Source organism: Zeugodacus cucurbitae, chromosome 4, assembly GCF_028554725.1.
Source record: "Zeugodacus cucurbitae isolate PBARC_wt_2022May chromosome 4, idZeuCucr1.2, whole genome shotgun sequence".
Taxonomy (NCBI): Eukaryota; Metazoa; Arthropoda; class Insecta; order Diptera; family Tephritidae; genus Zeugodacus; species Zeugodacus cucurbitae.
Genome location: NC_071669.1, coordinates 36031991 through 36050759, shown reverse-complemented (window position 1 = coordinate 36050759; position 18769 = coordinate 36031991). Strand labels below are relative to the sequence as shown.

The 18769-nt window shown below is 36.1% G+C and overlaps 1 non-coding gene across 1 annotated transcript; it reads left to right on the top strand.

Annotated features, from left to right (window-relative positions):
* The first annotated feature begins 491 nt into the window (after positions 1 to 491).
* Trnas-uga (transfer RNA serine (anticodon UGA)) lies at positions 492 to 573 on the top strand. The gene has a single exon. It is a non-coding gene; the product is annotated as a tRNA-Ser (tRNA).
* The last annotated feature ends 18196 nt before the right edge of the window (positions 574 to 18769 follow it).

The following is an 18769-nucleotide window of genomic DNA, read 5'->3' as shown; positions in this document are numbered from 1 at the left end:
TGTCGTGTCGTTACCTTTGTGTTCAGAGCATTAGTGTTAACCTGCGCAGTCCACATTATCGTTCTTACTTTCACGTTTATTCCATTTACATATACTCTATATGATATTATAAATATATGTACATTTCAAATCAGTTTGATAATACATATTTTTAAGTTTGGAGCAAGCTTTTTAATAGCGCATAGAAACTACATATATGCAAGCATATACTTATGTATGTATTTATGTACATATGTATGCATATATGTATGTAAAAACATTTGAATAAGCTTTTAGCACTCGTATTCGAACCAATGCTGGCATAAGCAAAATGTCGTACCAACAACAACTAACAACTAACAACCTATATCTGCACAATTGCTCCATGTTCGTTCTTTTCGCAATCGGCGTAATCGTACACATACAAATATCATCTCTCTCCGCATCTCGCTCTCTTGCTTCACAAATACAGTAACGAAGTGTGTGTGCACTTTGGCAAGATTTTTTCAACAGCTGCGGTGTCCGAGTGGTTAAGGAGATGGACTTGAAATCCATTGGGTTCTACCCGCACAGGTTCGAGTCCTGTCCGCAGCGGAAATCAATATTTTAGTTTTTTATTTAATGATTTTTTTGGAAAATCAAATATTTATCTTAAAGTCCAAATATGCAATGCTTAATTCCAATTCTTTACATTCATCAAATCAATTAATTAACAATGTTGTTGTAGTAATGTGTATTAAAATAACTTTTTTATTTTTTTAATACAATACAGTATTTCATATGAAATCTTTTATTTTAATACACTAATCGCACAGGTCTCCATCGCCTTTAAAAATGTAAATCGAAACATGTAAGGAAGGACTAAGTTCGGGTTTAACCGAACATTTTATACTCTCGCAATTTATTTATTTAACTTTATTTATATTATATAATACACAATTTGACCCACATATTCGTCATATATATTGTATAAAGTCCATTAAAAGTTGGAAACCCTAATATTAGGTTAGAAGCACCGAGGTCCTCGTGTTCGATATATGGGGCCTTAAAAACCTATGGTCCGATTTCGGCGATTTTTAGAATGGGGCTGCCACACTATTAACATAGTATTTGTGCAAAGTTCTGCACCGATATCTTCCTTAGTACTTACTTTATATATTGTAAAGTAAACGATTCAGATTGTCTTCAAAGTTCTGCTATATAAATAGGAAGTAGGCGTGGTTGTGAAGCGATTTGGCCTATTTTCACAACATATCACTAGGATGTAAGGAAACTATTACAAACCAAGTTTCAAGTTTTTCAGTTGAAATCGGTCGAGTAGTTCCTGAGATATGGTTTTCGACCCATAAGTGGGCGACGCCACGCCAATTTTTCATTTTGTAAAAAAATCTGAGTGCAGTTTCCATCTGCCGTGTGAAATTTAGTGTTTCTGACGTTTTTCGTTAGTGAGATAACCCACTTTTAGTAATTTTCAACCTAAACTTGGTATGGGAGGTGGGCGTGGTTATTATCCGTTTAGTTAGTTTGGTTTATATAGCTTTATAGGTTTGGGGGTTAAGTATAAAAAACCTATTTGGGGGCGAGGCCACGCCCACTTCCCCAAAAAAAGGGCGATCCTTCATACCAAATTTTATATTTACATAACTTTATATATGGCTTAGTTATGGCACTTTATGTGTTTTCGGTTTTTGCCATTTTGTGCCAAGTTTCATCAAGATATCTTAATTTTTACTCAAGTTACAGCTTGCACAGACGGACGGACGGACAGACAGACATTCGTATTTGAACTCCACTCTTCACACTGATCACTTTGGTATATATAACCCGTTTAGTTTTGGGTGTTACAAGCAACCGTTATATGAACAAAACTATAATACTCTCTTTAGCAACTTTGTTGCGAGAGTATACAAATTATAATCACTGTAGTATCTGGGCCATTTACTTTATTTTTCCATACATTGTCAAAAATATATGTATGTATGTATATACAACTGTGTTCGAAATAATAGCAGTGGTATACCCAAAAATTTATTAAATGAAAATAATAATGTAGCGTTAACGTTACAAGAAATATGGTTTCTTTAGAAAATGACATAAATCGTTTCTTTAAATAAATAAAAGTGTAATGATTAATAATAGCAGTATTGAGCATTTTACTTCAAAAACCAATTTATTCTTTATAATAACAAAATAAAGTTTAAGTAATTAATACTTCGTCGAATGACTATTGTTGGATATAATCAAGGCATGGAATTCATCAAATGCTTGAATTTCTCGAGCGAAATGACCCTTTACGCCTCCTTCACAACACTCCATAACTACTTCGTATTTCCCTACAGCTTCCTTAGCCTCTGCCGAAAGATTTTCACTTGGATTAAGGTCAGATGATTGAGCCGGCCAGCTCATAACCTCAATTCCATTTAAGTAAACCCATTTCTTGCCAACTTGCTGGCATTCTTAGCTGTCATGTTGATAGACTATTTTCTGCATTGTTTTCGATTAAGCATATGCTTGTATTGTCATCTCCATTATTTCATTTCATTTAATTTTGGCATCCCTGTTTTTCCAATCCAATATATCGGACCTGTACCGTGGTAAAAGATCTATCCCAAACGTTCATTTTAACACCTCGATGTTTCACAGTCCGGAAGTCTGAGATGAAATAAAGCTTTTTCGGTCCTTCGTACGTACTGTTGATGTTCTCATGAACAAAATTAAACAATTTTCGTTTCATTGTTCTCTCCAATACCTTGCGCCATTTTTTGACTGACCAATGCAGGTGCTTTTTAGCAATTTGATCTCTGGCTTGCACATGCCATGGTTCTAGGGATGCAAACATCGTGAAATGAAACATCGATGGATCGGTGTATCGATGTTTCTTCAAAACCCATCGAAACCAAAAACTTCGGCGATTGAAACATCGATACATCGAAACATCGATATATTTTTGAACTTTTTTAACTTATTTTAAATTTAGTGTGAAAAGCTAAGGGATACAGAAGCAGAAGCATAAATAAATGAAATGTAGTACGTCTTAAGTTGATACATTTTATTTCACTTAACATTATATGATTGTTAAAGTTTTTTCTTAATAAATAATATAATTTCAAAACAACGACATGGAAAGTTTTTTCATTGTCATTTTTTTTTTGGGTTTAGAAAACGGTCGTTTACTCGGCACTGAAGTGGCCACAATGTGTAAATAGTATTTAATAAGCCTATTTATATAACTCCTGAAACACAGTATTCATGTCAACCCAAACTCTATTGCCTTCTGATTGGTAGGGGTAACAGCCGAGATACACTTTCTCTTCAACCTTCCGTCCCTGTAATTGTAGATAATGCTTACATTTCACCTTTTGGTGGACCAAATGTTTATTCTGGTTCCAAATATCAAACTAGTATTCTTTTTCATACTCATCCGAAGATTCCGATTTTTTATGAAACCGAAAAAAGGTATTTCTTTTAGCATCTTTAAAATGCAGTAATTTTAATCTTTGATCTAACGCAGTAGCCTTCGCCAGAATTAAATTGTATAAATAAATCATAAAAGTAACCGCAGTATTGTCCAAGCGCACATTCCCTTAACGAATTCTCCGTATTTTACAAAAATCGAATTCCAATATAATACAGCGTATCCAAATAGAAGGTTTCGAGTTAATACACAAAAAAGTGTGAAATCAAATAATTTATAAAACATCGACATAAAACATCATTGAAAGTGACATCGATGCATCGATGTTTTTAGATTCGAGACATCGATGCTTTTTGACGAAAACATCGATGTTTCAAAAACATCGATACATCGTTTGCATGGTTCTAGTAATGGCACTTTTTAACATTTAACTAGTATTGAGTTTTTTGGGGCAACTCCACAACTGTCCTCAATCCTTGTTTCAGGAGTTGGTTTCCATTTTTTACATTCTCATGCGTTTAGACAGAACATCCGACCAAATCTTCGATAATCTTAAAAGATTTTCCTTCCGCCAACACTTTTGTAATGAGTATGTATATTTATCGTTAAAGATTTGTGGAAACAATTACCTATCGCTCAACTATATAACTTAAGGCCTTCTAATTTTTTTCTATTTTGTTGAAATTCAAGCAATACCTCCCTGTTTTTACGACTACATATTTTGTCGATATATCGCCATGGGAAATTATCTATCTGCAGTCAACTATCTGGGATCCATTTCTGACTGGCATGTAGTTAAAATCACTCTCTACTATTAGATTGCCAAATATTGATTGGATTTAGTTCAAATATGCACCGTTTCGTTCGATAATCTGTTTTCATCTCAACGGCAACTTCATAATACTCCCCTCGTAGAAACCCCCTTCTTATTTGCGAAGAACTCGGACAGCCACTTTTCACAACCCTCTTTTGAGTTCAACTTTACACCACCAAGGGCGTTCGCCATGGACAGGAACAGGTGGTAATCACTTGGCGCTATGTCTGGGCTATATGGTGGATGCGATAAAATCTTCCATCCGAGCTCCAGTAGCTTCGAGTCATCAACGAAGTATGTGGTCTGGCGTTGTCCTGATGGAACACTACACTTCCTGTTGGCCAATTATGGACACTTCTGGTCGATCGCCTGCTTCAAGCGGTCCAGTTGTTCGCAGTAGATGATAGAATTAAGCGTTTGGCCATATAGGAGCAGCTCATAGTGGATGATTCCCTTCCAATCCCACCAAACACACAGCGAAACCTTCCTGGCCGTCAATCCTGTCTTGGCCACTGTTGGGGACGATTCACCGCCCTTCGACCACGACCGTTTTCGCTTGATATTGTCGTATGTGATCCATTTTTCGTCGCCAGTCATCATCCGCTTCAAAAATGGGTCGAGTTCGTTCCGTTTCAGAAGCATATCGCAGGTGTTGATTCGGCCCAGAAGGTTTTTTGCGTCAAATCATGCGTCACCCAAACATCAAGCTTTTTTGTGTATCCAGTCTTCTGCAGATGGTTTATTGGTTTGGTGACTAACACCCATCTACCATCTGGGCGATGTCATGAGATGGCACATGCCGGTCTAACGCTATGTTTTCCATGATTTGATCGGTGTGTGACGACGAACACAGGTCTTCCGCTGACTGGCTTATCCATGGTGTCGTTTTCACCCGCTCTGAATCGACGAAAACATTCCTCCGCAGTTCGTAGTGATAGAGTACCATCCACCAAAACACCATTAATCTCTCGGAACGTTTCTCTAGCGGTTTTGCCTTTAACGAAGGAAAACTTTAAAATAGCGCGAATTTCGGCGTTAGTGAGATCCATATTTACACGTATGTATATAACTTTTGAACGCAATATCCAAACTAATTATGCATAGCGTCGCTTTGTAGGTTATATCAAGACCTTTCAAAGATGTATAGTGTTGCCAGATACGAGCTCTTTCGAAGTGTTTAATTTTTTATGCATAATTTCTTAAAAGTTTTGTTTTAGCATAATACTATTTTTAAAAAAATATCAGCTCGTTTTATCAACGATAACCCGTGCCGACTTGCGATTGAAACTTGTTCATACAAGAACCGCGCAATTGAGCGCTGCAATCTGTAGCGACGGTTTGCAATTGCCATTTCGTATTTATGTTTCAGGTCATTAGAGTGCAATTGTTTAATGCATAAAGATGTCGGTTGAATTACGAAATGTTAAACAAAATATTTTCCTTATCGGTTTGCCTAGCCATCTAATTAGTGGTGCAAAATTACCATCAAATCGACAAGTTCTCGCTGTATTGTTTTATAATATTCGAGAAGTAAAATTGACTGTCAGTGAAAGTGCAAATTTAGTGTTTAGGGAGTGTATCATATATTGGGAAAAGGCAAGAATTCCCACAAAAGCATTTCCCAACTGCGTAAAGAAATTAATAGACCTATATCATTCATGGAGAGAACTGCAAAAAAATATCAAAAAAACTCAAGTTACGTTTAAAAATCGTGAAAATGATTTTAAGAATAATCTTGATAACTTATTTGATATCGCACATGCTAATGCTTTTGATATGATAAGAATAGAGGAAGACAAACTATTTCTGATGAAACAACGAGAGCCAGGTCGACCAGGATGTCTTGGTGGTGTGGACAGAAAGTTAGCGGATAAAGAAGAAAGAGCTAATCAAAGACAGATAGGAGAAGAGGAAGGAAATGTCAGACATAAGGAGTTATTGGCAGTCCCATCAACTTCAACAGCCAGAAGAGATTTTGGATACACCAAACGCAGTATCAGAAGAAGCTCCATGCACTAAAAAAGAGGTCGAAAAAATATTGTAACACCTAAACTTGTTGCGACATTGGATCGATGTCAACTCAGCATAAGAGACTCTGTTTACATTCTTCATGCAGTCGTAGAGGCACTTGGTCTAAGTAGCGATGATTTCACAATCAAAAAGTCCTCAATTCAGCGAATTCGTCTCAGACTAGAAAATCCAGAGCAGAAGCAATAAAAGCTGACTTTCAGAACAATATACCTGATGCAGTAACAGTTCATTGGGATGGGAAACTTTTACCTGGGTTGGACGTGCGAAGTTCAAAAGAAGAACGTTTACCAATTATTGCTTCATTTGACAATAGAGAACAGCTTCTCGCAGTACCAAAACTAGACAGTTCTTCTGGTAAGGATCAAGCCAATGCCGTTTCAATCGCCCTCTCCCATTGGAATCTTAATGAAAAAGTACAGATAAAGTGCTGCGATACAACTGCGTCTAATACCGGCCGTTTCAGTGGAGCTTGTGTTCTTCTAGAGCAGATTTTAGAGAGAGAGTTGCTGCTATTTGATTGTCGCCATCATATTTATGAGCTGGTCCTAAAATCTGTTTTTGAAATCAAACTGAAACAAGTAACTAATAGTCCTGACATTCCCTTCTTCAAAAAGTTTAGAGGCAATTGGAAAAACATCGATTCTAATAATATTGAACTCTGCCTTGATTTCATACAGAATTATACTGCTGAGACTGATATTACATTCTTGTTGATGTATTATAAGGCAGAACTAGACAAATCTTTTCTAAGAAATGACTATCGGGAATTGGTAGAGCTATGTGTAGTATTTTTGGGAGAAGATAAAGAACGTAAAATAAAAATCAGACCTCCTGGAGCTATGCACCGGGAAAGATGGATGTCAAGAGCAATATATTCATTGAAAATATGTTTACTGCAGTCTCAATTTCGTATGAACGCCAAAAAGGCTCTGCAAGATGTTTGTTTGTTTATGGTAACATTGTATGTTAAACCATGGCTTCAATGCTCGGTGGCGACTAAAGTACCAAACCAAGATTTGTGCTTTTTGAAAGCATTGAAAGCGTATGAAAAAGTTGATGCAGCTTTATCTAAAGCTTCCATAAGCAAGTTTAGTCAGCATTTATGGTACCTTGTGAAGAAACTGTTAGTTTATCACTTTTTATACTCTCGCAACAAATGTTGCTAAAGAGAGTATTATAGTTTTGTTCACATAACGGTTGTTTGTAACACCCAAAACTAAACGAGTTAGATATAGGGTTATATATACCAAAGTGATCAGGGTGAAGAGTGGAGTTCAAATCCGAATGTCTGTCTGTCCGTCCGTCCGTCTGTGCAAGCTGTAACTTGAGTATATTATTTTTGTTATTTAAAATTTGCATCCATTTTTTTCGAGATTTCACATAGATGCAAGCTTTCTCCACGTCGATGTATCTGCTTGGGAAGGTAATGCTGCCTTTCAGGATGCTTTACGAAAAGTAAGCCATTTAAAAGTCGTAAATGACACTGCTGAAAGGGCCGTTAAATTAATAATCACAGCCGAAGAAGAGCAAAAACAATTTTTATTACGATGTGTCCAGGAACATAGGCACTTATATCCAGATTGTAAAAAAAATACTCTAAAAAGAAGATATCCTGCTTAATTTTAAGGTTCTTTTAATAAATATTTGTCTAACCTGACCACTTTTTTATTTAATAGCGTTTTAATCAATTTTACAGTAACACAAATAATAGATAGGCTATATCTCAGAATAATGGCTATATACTAAGACAAAGAAAACTTTGGGGGGTTGGTCGGCACGAGTTGCACTCGTCGTAGAAAGATGAAAATTTATATTTGAGTATATATTTACATTTATAAAAAATATATAGGGTATGCGTTTTGAATTTCTAAAAAAATTTTTTTTTCATCATATAAGGGACACCCAAATGTATGTATACACAACGAATTGGATATAGACATATGTACACTTTAATCTTTCAAACAGCGTGATAAATACTGAACATAGGTTGATAAGTATGTAAACGTATCTAGAAATAGTGTTCATATCAGTGCAAATGCCGTACGAGCATACTAATATCCCTGTAAAGTTAGTGTTTCATTTCTAATAGAAAAACGTTCACAAGATCATCGATTAAAGACATTTAATTATTATTTTGATTTACTCAACTACAGCAATACTGGGGATAAATTTCACACAACTTGAGTACTATATATGGTACAGTATAGTATTTCATATTCATCCACGTTTTTCTTTTTTTTTTGGGGGGTAAGCAATGAAGTGATCATGACCATATACTCTTTTGAAAAACTTTTTCTTTAGTCTAAATTTCTTTGCTACCAACCTACCAACTCGGTCAGCATACAAAATATTAAAGTGTAAGTAATAATATTTTATATAAATAGTCTATCGGTTGATGTGTATCCACGCATAAATTTTCCCATAAATAGCTCAACAAAATAAAAAAGCGGAAGACAAATCTGCTCAGCATAATGCTCGCGGCAAATAAACGATTGTGGGGCAACCCACAACATCGTACACAAAACTGACAGGTTGATGCAAATGCCGAGTGGACACACAGGACTAAGCAGGACATCAATCAAAAGAAACATGACATAAATCATAGATATACAAACAATGGGAAAGGAAGGGCGTCAATGAAGAGATGCAACTACTTGCTGTAGGATGATAAGTGTTTCGATACGGAAGCAGAAACGAACGAAGCAATCAATGGCTGTCAATGTTTACTTACACACACCAATATAAGTTATGAAACAGCTTAACGGGATATGTACACACACAGTTTACTAACTAAATAACGCCTTGCTGTTGTACATCAATGGCCATATATGCATCCATTATCCACGCCACACCATACATTTGTACCGAAGTATTTCTCGGCAAAAAGCAACATGTTCCATTCATGCAAATAAACTCTATTCGCCTAATATTCCAACCAAGTAGTCTTTTCAGAAACCATTGTTGGTGTACAGTGGCCCATCTTATGTTAGATAACATATACAATTAAAATACTTACAAGCAAAATTAAATACCCAGTAAAAAATCTTTGGATTAATAACAAAATCGAGTAATAAAGGAGTAATTACTTGTTCATCCATTTCGAGCATTAAGTGAGTAATAAAGGCAGTTTCGTTAATTTAAAAAAACAAAATGTTAGTTTTCTCGCTTATTGATAAATTTTGGAGGATTAACGAGCTAATAATATGCGAATACTTCGATTATTCTATTATTACTCCAAAATGTATCAATAAAGGAGTAATGAATTGTTCATCCTTTTCGAGCATTAAATGAACAATGAAGCATTTTCGTTAGTTTTTACAAAAATCGTTTCCTCGCTTATTGATACATTTTGGAGGAATAGACGAGCTATTAATATGCTAACGCATACTTCTATTGCTCGTTTATTACTCCAAAATATATCAATAACGGATTAACCATAACGGCCAATCATAACTGTTAATTTTTGTGGAATTCTTTTGTTTACAATAAAAGCGTATTTTGTCACTTTAAAATAGTCTGAATTTTATAATCAACGCGTGAACATTATTGTAGTATCGTGAATACAATCAGATAAAAAGTGGTCAACTGTCGCGAATATATACGGGTAAAAAGTGATAATTAATTTAAAAAAAATGTGTGAAAATATTTATTCTAAGCGTCACCTAAGGCGATTAGTGAAAAAAGAAATTCAAACATTTTCTACAAAGAATCGAGAGGCTGTTTAACTTTTTCTTTTTCGGTAAGATCTGAGTTTTGTATATTTTATCTTAAATAACTTATTCATATATGTATGTATTTTTTCATCTTTTGCAGAATCAATTAAAGAAACATATTCGACTTACGGGGATTTTGACAAGGCGATTAAACGGGCCTTTCGAAAATGTAAGGCAACTTTTTACCGAAAGACCTATTCAATAAAATCTGCTTCGTATCAGGAAAATTCCTAAATCACAACTTGATTTTAAATAATTATAACTATGCATATACAATGTATTTATAATTTATGTGAATTACTAATACTTATATTTTGAAAATTAAAACATTGAATTCAATTATTTAAAAAACAGTTTATATTTTTCTCTACTCTTTTTGGATGTAAATAATATTACTCTTTTTTGTGCTCTTTCTGGAGGCAAAAATCATTACTCTTTTTGTGCTCCTTCTGGAGATAAAAAAGATCACTCCCTCTGATCTCGTTTCGAAGGTCAAAAAGAGCTCAAAAGAATGCTCGGTTTGCGCTTCATTAGGAGCTCAAAAGGAGTGATCCCTCATAAGGACATGCTATGTTAAAAAGGAGTAATAAATGCATGGGCCTCGGAGCATTGTGGAGTAATCCATTACTCGCAAAGGAGCGATCTAAGATTAATTTTTGGATTTTCCGATTTTTTACTGGGTAGAGCGGCAACCAAAAACGAGGAGTTTACATAACGGAATTTAAATTGTTTTCAATCGGTTCTGCAACATTTTGTAAATAAACTGTTTGCTGCAATTTGATAATATTTAGGCACATAACCTGGTAAAATGTAAATCATTAAGTTATAGAGCTGTGATCTAAGTTACTTAAAATATATATTTTTTACCAAAACTAAACACTGTGGCAAAATTGCTAACCGTGTGGCAGTCATTGTTAGTAGGATGCCAAAAAAGCACATAAAACGAATTGATAGTACCAGCTCCTCCGGCTAGAAACTACGTACATATAACACCAGTGGCAATAACAAAAATGTGGTGAGTATACAAATTCAGTATGTTTATTTACATGGCGTCGTATGTGCTTTACATATGTGCACGCCAAGAGATCGTCCATACGGATTGCCACACATCACACATGTTGTTGCGAGTACACACGTATGTTGCTTGCAAGCGATATCGCATCCATATCGCAACAGAAGTCAGGCAGCAGCAGCAGCAGCACGCCTGCCCGCATACAAGCAGACACCCAACCCTAACTACTCCCCGTACTGCACTGCGAGACTCCAAAGCATCTGGCATTCACATGCTTATATGCTTGTATAAATATATATACATATGTATGTACGTATGAGCTCATGGTTATGTGTGTATTGTAGGATGCGAAGCAACACCATATACTTACGCTGGTACAACGTACATTCCCACATTATGCTCGCTCCATTGCTCTCCTCCAATCAATTTCCTCTTTCAATCTATCAACCAACGCTCTGTGCTATTCTTAGTTAAGGACTACTGTAGTTGGGGTATCTTCCTTTACTAACTAGTCGTAGGTAGAAGTAACCTCCATTTTGAATTTGCCATTGGATCACTTGCTTTTCCCCAACTGGCTCCGCCCTCATCGGATTATATGAACTCACGTTGGTCGATTTACTCTTCGAAATTTCTCAGGCATGCGCTTTAATTAACACTCCTTCGATTTCGAAAATGTTGCATTTTTCGAGTTTTCGGACATGTGCAGAACATTTTAAGGGTCGGAAGTTTTCAGTGCTAAAAACTTTGTAAGAGTAAAAATTACGGGGAATATTTTAATTTGAATATGTATGTCCGTCGGCGCAAAGAAATCTAACCGCGAACTTAATTGAATTTGTTTTTAATAAGAACATGTCTTCGCAAGTCCTACATATGCAGTCAAATTTGAAGTGCTTGAAGTTAAACAATAATAAATAATATATTTTTTAGAAACTAATTATATATTTAACTGGCGGTGGGTTAACTGAAATTTAATTTAAAAGCAAATAAATTAATAAGGATCAGTTAAAATTTTTTCAAGTTCTATACACTGAAGAAAATGCGGATATCGGACTAGTGTCCGACCGATTCCCAATTTTTGACCGATGCCAATTCTTTCATAAACAAATTTATTTAGTAAACTAGTTTAGAAACAAAAGAAAACCAAAAACAAATAACATCACAAATTAAATAAAAAACTCAGTTCATATGTAAATATGAAGGTGTTTATTAATTTAATTAATATTTAAAACTAAATAACTTATTATTATAATATATTAGCTGATCCCGCAGTCGTTGCCCTGCGTGAAAGTATTTGTTTTGAAAAGTAAAGAGTGTTGTTGAGAAGTGTTATTTTGCGATTTTTCTAAAATTTTTTCAAGTAACGCAATTTGATAAACAACATTCTTTGTTTTCTGCTCCCGTGCGTAAATGTACAGAAAAGATGAGAAGATTTTCCAACTCGTGAACACTCCACGTATAGGTCGCCGTGTGAAAAACATGGTATTTCCAGATTTATGCCACATATTTCCAGCGACTGTCTTTGTGACCTGTTGATTGACATCGCATATGCAAGTACGTATATGCAATACGTTTGAACAGAAATGGCGAATCTTTGGAACTCAAAGGAATTCGTGAAATCAAGCACTCTGCCCCCTTGTAAGTTGCTTTCAAAATTCGTCCAACTATCACATTATTCGATCGCTGCGTCACATGCGCATGAAGATTGCGAACCATAATAATGACAGATCCAACTTTGAGACGCAAAGGATGCGGTCGCATGCCAGGCAAGAGTAACTGTTATAGTTTTGTCCACATAACGGTTGGTTGTAAGTCCTTAAACTAAACGAGTTAGATATAGGGTTATATATATCAAAATGATCAGGGTGACAAGTAAAGTTCAAATCCAGATGTCTGTCCGTCCGTCCGTGCAATCTGTAAATTGAGTAAAAATTTAGATATCTTGATGAAACTTGGAAGACGTATTTCTTGGCACCCTTCTTATGGTTAAGTTCGAATATGGGCGTAATCGGCCATAACTAAGCCATAAATAAAGCTATGGAAATAAAATTTGATACAAAGGATCGTACTATGAAGGGGCATTTTTGGATGTAATTTTTTTGGGGTGGCGTGGCCCTGGCGTGGCCCCCTACTAAGTTTTTTGTACATATCCCGTAAACTACCAAAGCTACATCAAAGAATCTTTCTAGAGTCCTTTCTTTTCGGTACTACCTTATACATTCTAAAAATGGAGGAAATCGGATTATAACCACGCCCACCTCCCATACAAAGGATATGTTGAAAACTACTAAAATGCTTTAATTCAGTAAGGAAAACCACCAGAAACTTTAAATATCATTCAAAACAAACACTATATCTCATATATATATATATGTTTCATATAATTCCATTTTACATTTATACATATATATGTACGTATAAAATAATGTAATAATCAACCAAAATTGTCGATTTTTACGTTACGAATTAAAACACTTTTCTCATTCCTTTTTGGCTTAACAAACGTTATATAATGGAATCATGATTCAAATCAATTACAATTATCAAAATATTTTTTATTTGTTTTTAATATTTTTAGTATGTTTTTTTTATTTGTGTTGTCAACTAATAAAATTGTCTTATTATTATTTTTCTAGCAATTTTTCCAAATTTCCTTACTGTTCTGCTATTTTTGACTTTTAGCAAACGAACAACAAATCATTTATATGTACATATGTACATGTGTACATATTATTTAGAAAACGTTTGTTTGGGAAAAGGAAAAGGGCTGGGTTTTCCCGGACATTTCAAGGCCAAGATAAGAAAAATCCGTTCAGCTGTTCTCGAATTTTAGCGAGACTAACGACCAGCAATTCATTTTTGCTTTTATTAGTTATATACATAGCGCTCATTTACATTAATAGTGTCACAACTCAAACAAGTCGATTATTCAGCGGTTTAAAGTTTTCAAAACGTCTCTACATATGCATGTATATGTATACAAAGGTAGTCAAAATTATTTACACAACGTTTTTCACAAATTTCACAAAAAAAACTTTTTCTTGTTGTTGTTGCAATGATATGTTGTTGGAAACCTTGATCTATTCCGAAGCGTACGAAGTTAGTTTGGTAAGAATAGCTGGACATATGACGGAGAACAAAGCAAATGAACTAATGACTCGTAGTAGTCAAAAGTATTTATACACATTTTTTGCGTCAAAGGTATTTACACAAAACTTAAACTTAAGCTTAAAGGATAATAATATCCTGTTCTTAGTTAATGATCATTTTTAAATTTTAATATTCAGCCTAAGTTACTATTCTAAGGTGCTAAATTCAGAATTGGTTATGTCGCTTCCCATCTGGTTCGAATTGATGCAAACCAAGTGTGCGCTAAGTTGACTGTTAATTTAGACCAAATTTCGGTAATTTCGGCGTTTTTGGTCATTATATCAATTGTCCTCTGATATTTAACGAAATTCCAAACAATATCAAAAAAGTTTAGGTCGGGGCTCTGCGGAGGCCAACTTGATTTGCTTCACTTAAAAGTTTTGTAGGTAACGATCCTTTATGAAATGGAGCATTGTCGTGTTGTAAAATGTAGTTAATGGTTTGAAAAGGCACTCTAACCAATACAATAGCATGGTCATGTGAATTTTGATATATCCGGCAGATTTAGGGTCTCTAAATTAATAGCAAATCTCCAAAACTGAAGTAAGAAAAACTACCCCAAAAATTCATCATGTAACCTCCGACTCTGTTTAGAGCCTGAACTGCATATTTCTTCTTCTCATGTGGTAAATGCTTAAAGCGTTTACTAAACAAGTCTCTTCTTCTTAACTGGCGTAGAAACCGCTTACGCGGTTATAGCCGAGCCCACAACAGTGCGCCACGCATCTCTCCTTTTGGCGGTTTGGCGTCAATTGGTAATACCAAGTGAAGACAGGTCCTTCTCCACCTGGTCCTTCCACCGGAGTGGAGGTCTCCCTCTTCCTCGGCTTCCACCAGCGGGTACTGCATCGAAAACTTTCAGAGCTGGGGCACTTTCATCCATTCGAACAACATGACCTAGCCAGCGTAGCCGCTGTCTTTTTATTCGCTGGACTATGTCTATGTCGTCGAACAACACATACAGCTCATCATTCCATCTTCTGCGGTATTCGCCGTTGCCAATGTTTAAGGGACCGTAAATCTTCCGCAAAACCTTTCTCTCGAAAACTCCTAGTGCCGTCTCATCGGATGTTGACACCGTCCACGCTTCTGCACCATAAAGTAGGACGGGAATGATGAGGGACTTGTAGAGTTTAGTTTTTGTTCGTCGAGAGAGGACTTTACTTTTCAATTGCCTACTCAGTCCATAGTAGCACCTGTTGGCAAGAGTGATTCTGCGTTGGATTTCAAGGCTGACATTATTATCGGTGTTAATGTTGGTTCCTAGGTATACGAAATTATCTACAACTTCAAAGTTATGACTGTCAACAGTGACGTGGGAGCCAAGACGCGAATGCGCTGACTGTTTGTTTGATGACAGGAGATATTTCGTCTTGTCCTCGTTCACCACCAGACCCATTCGCTTCGCTTCCTTATCCAGGCAGGAAAAAGCAGAACTAACGGCGCGGGTGTTGTTTCCGATGATATCAATATCATCGGCGTACGCCAGGAGCTGTACACTCTTGTAGAAGATTGTACCATCTCTATTTAGCTCTGCAGCTCTTATAATTTTCTCCAGTATCAAGTTAAAGAAGTCGCACGATAGCGAGTCACCTTGTCTGAAACCTCGTTTGGTATCGAACGGCTCGGAGAGGTCCTTCCCGATCCTGACGGAGCTTTTGGTGTTGCTCAACGTCAACTTACACAGCCGTATTAGTTTTGCGGGGATACCAAATTCAGACATCGCGGCATAAAGGCAGCTCCTTTTCGTGCTGTCGAAAGCAGCTTTAAAATCGACAAAAAGGTGGTGTGTGTCGATCCTTTTTTCACGGGTCTTCTCCAAGATTTGGCGCATGGTGAATATCTGGTCAGTTGTTGATTTTCCAGGTCTAAAGCCACACTGATAAGGTCCAATCAGTTTGTTGACGGTGGGCTTTAGTCTTTCACACAGTACGCTCGATAGAACCTTACAAGCGATGTTAAGAGGCTTATCCCACGATAGTTGGCGCAGATTGTGGGGTCTCCCTTTTTGTGTACTAAACAAGTCCTGGAACTAAAATTCAGCTTTATCTGTCCACGACAGGCTTTAGGTTGGTATTTACGGCAAATGAGAGGAATATCGGTTTTTATGGGTTCGGAAATATTGTCAACTTTATACACAACGCTGGTGTTTAAGTTAATTTCTTTTGATGTCCTGAGCAGTAGCATCATTGATATGATAGTTGCTATTAACAGTACATTTGCTCTGTTCTCCGTCATATGTCCAGCTATTATGACCAAACTGACTTCGTTGTCTTAGGATTAGATCAAGGTTTACAACAACATATCATTTTGTTGCACTAGGATAACAACAACAAGAAGAAACAACTTTTTATGTGAAATTTGTAAAAAAAAAGTTAGATGTGTAAATAATTTTGACTACCTCTGTAGATAAATGGAAAATATACGTTATTCAAGTTTTCTAGAAGACCAATATTGGAAAATAGTAGGCCTAGTAAAAAGAAGTCAATATACATATCGAGCCTTTAAGGCTCCATATGGCTTTAGTAATTTATACCTCGCATTGTAGTATAAGTGTGATCGGTATTTTTGATGAAGAAACTCGAAGTAAGGCGGTCACACGAGATATTTTCATGGATCATATTTCCATCAGCTGAATCGCAACAAAATCTATAAATTTTTTAAGTGGGTGGTTACTGTTCGGCCTTATAAGAAGCGCGGTGAAGCGCGTAAACGGTGATGGTTGGTATGCTTATTTGCATCCATGCTATAATCAAGACCGAATACCAAGGGATTATTACCTATTCCTGTCTATGGCGAATGATGTTACTTGTGAAAAATTCGCCTCAAGAGAAACCATTAAATATCGATTGTCCCAGTATTTTTCCCATAGCAACGGGGGTTCCTATCAGAGTGGCATTATGAAAGTATCTAAAATCTCAACAAGTAGTTATATTTGACATATGTAAATCGTATCATTCTAAAAAAAAAACTTCACTTTAATGCAAAAATAATAATATATATTTTAAACATTAAAGAAAACAAGAAAGTAAAAACAAAACATTAATTTAAACAAACATTTAACATAATTTTAATAAATTTGTACAGAAATATGTAAAATGTGATTAATTTTTTTAATGGTTATAAACGTATTTGAAATAATACGCAGATATGCCATTGAAGATTTTGTTAATAGAACTATTTACACTAAACTTAGTACTAAAAATACATAGAATTGAAAATTTAGTCAAAATTTGGTTGATGTTCAAAAGCATATACGATTTCAATAAACACATGAATTATTGTTTACCGTGGAGAGTCAAACTCTGAAATATAATGGCGGGAATTTAAGGTACATCCTTCGGAGCAGTTCTCATGTGTAGTACATTTTCATTATGAAGTAACATAATAGAGCTAGAATATTTCCTCTCATTTAAACCTATTTTTACATGGAAATTTTAATGTGACTTTAGTGTCAAAATATTATGCTTAATGCTCCCAAGTTTAATTTCAATAGTAATGAGCGATTCAACGGTGACTCACTCTCGTGTGATTTCTTTAACCTGATGCTGGAGAAAATAATACGAGCTGCAGAGCTAAATAGAGAAGGTACAATCTTCTATAAGAGTGTACAGCTACTGGCGTACGCCGATGATATCGATATCATTGGAAACAACCCGCGCCGTTAGTTCTGCTTTTTCCAGACTGGATAAGGAAGCGAAGCGTATGGGTCTGGTGGTGAACGAGGACAAGACGAAATATCTCCTGTCGTCAAACAAACAGTCAGCGCATTCGCGTCTTGGCTCCCACGTCACTGTTGACAGTCATAACTTTGAAGTTGTAGATAATTCCATCTACCTGGGAACCAGCATTAACAGCAATAACAATGTCAGCCTGGAAATCCAACACAGAATCACTCTTGCCAACAGGTGCTACTATAGACTAAGTAGGCAATTGAAAAGTAAAGTCCTCTCTCGACGAACAAAAACCAAACTCTACAAGTCTCTCATCATTCCCGTCCTACTTTACGGTGCAGAAGCGTGGACGATGTCAACATCCGATGAGACGGCACTAGGAGTTTTCGAGAGAAAGGTTTTGCGGAAGATTTACGGTCCCTTAAACATTGGCAACGGCGAATACCGCAGACGATGAAACGATGAGCTGTATGTGTTATTCGACGACATAGACATAGTCCAGCGAATAAAAAAACAGCGGCTAAGCTGGCTAGGTCATGTTGTTCGAATGGATGAAAGTGCTCCAGCTCTGAAAGTACCTCGCTGGTGGAAGCCGAGGAAGAGGGGGACCTCCACTCCGATGGAAGGATCAGGTGGAGAGGGACCTGGCTTCGCTTGGTATAACCAATTGGCGCCAAACTGCCAGAAGGATGGATATGTGGCGCGCTGTTTTGGACTCGGCTATAACCGCGTAAGCGGTGTCTACGCCAGTCAATATAAAATCACAGTGATTTAAAAATAGTAATATCGCTCATTACTTATATGCATGTACATAAATATATTATCAGGTGTTTGTAAAACATTGTTTCATTAGGATGGTCATTATTTCATTTTTCCATTTCACAGTGTTTGATGTCCACTGGCTGGCACAGAACCCTTTAACATTCATCAAACCATTTGTGGTATCGTAACATTTAATTAATACTCGAATTTTCAAAAACTCTC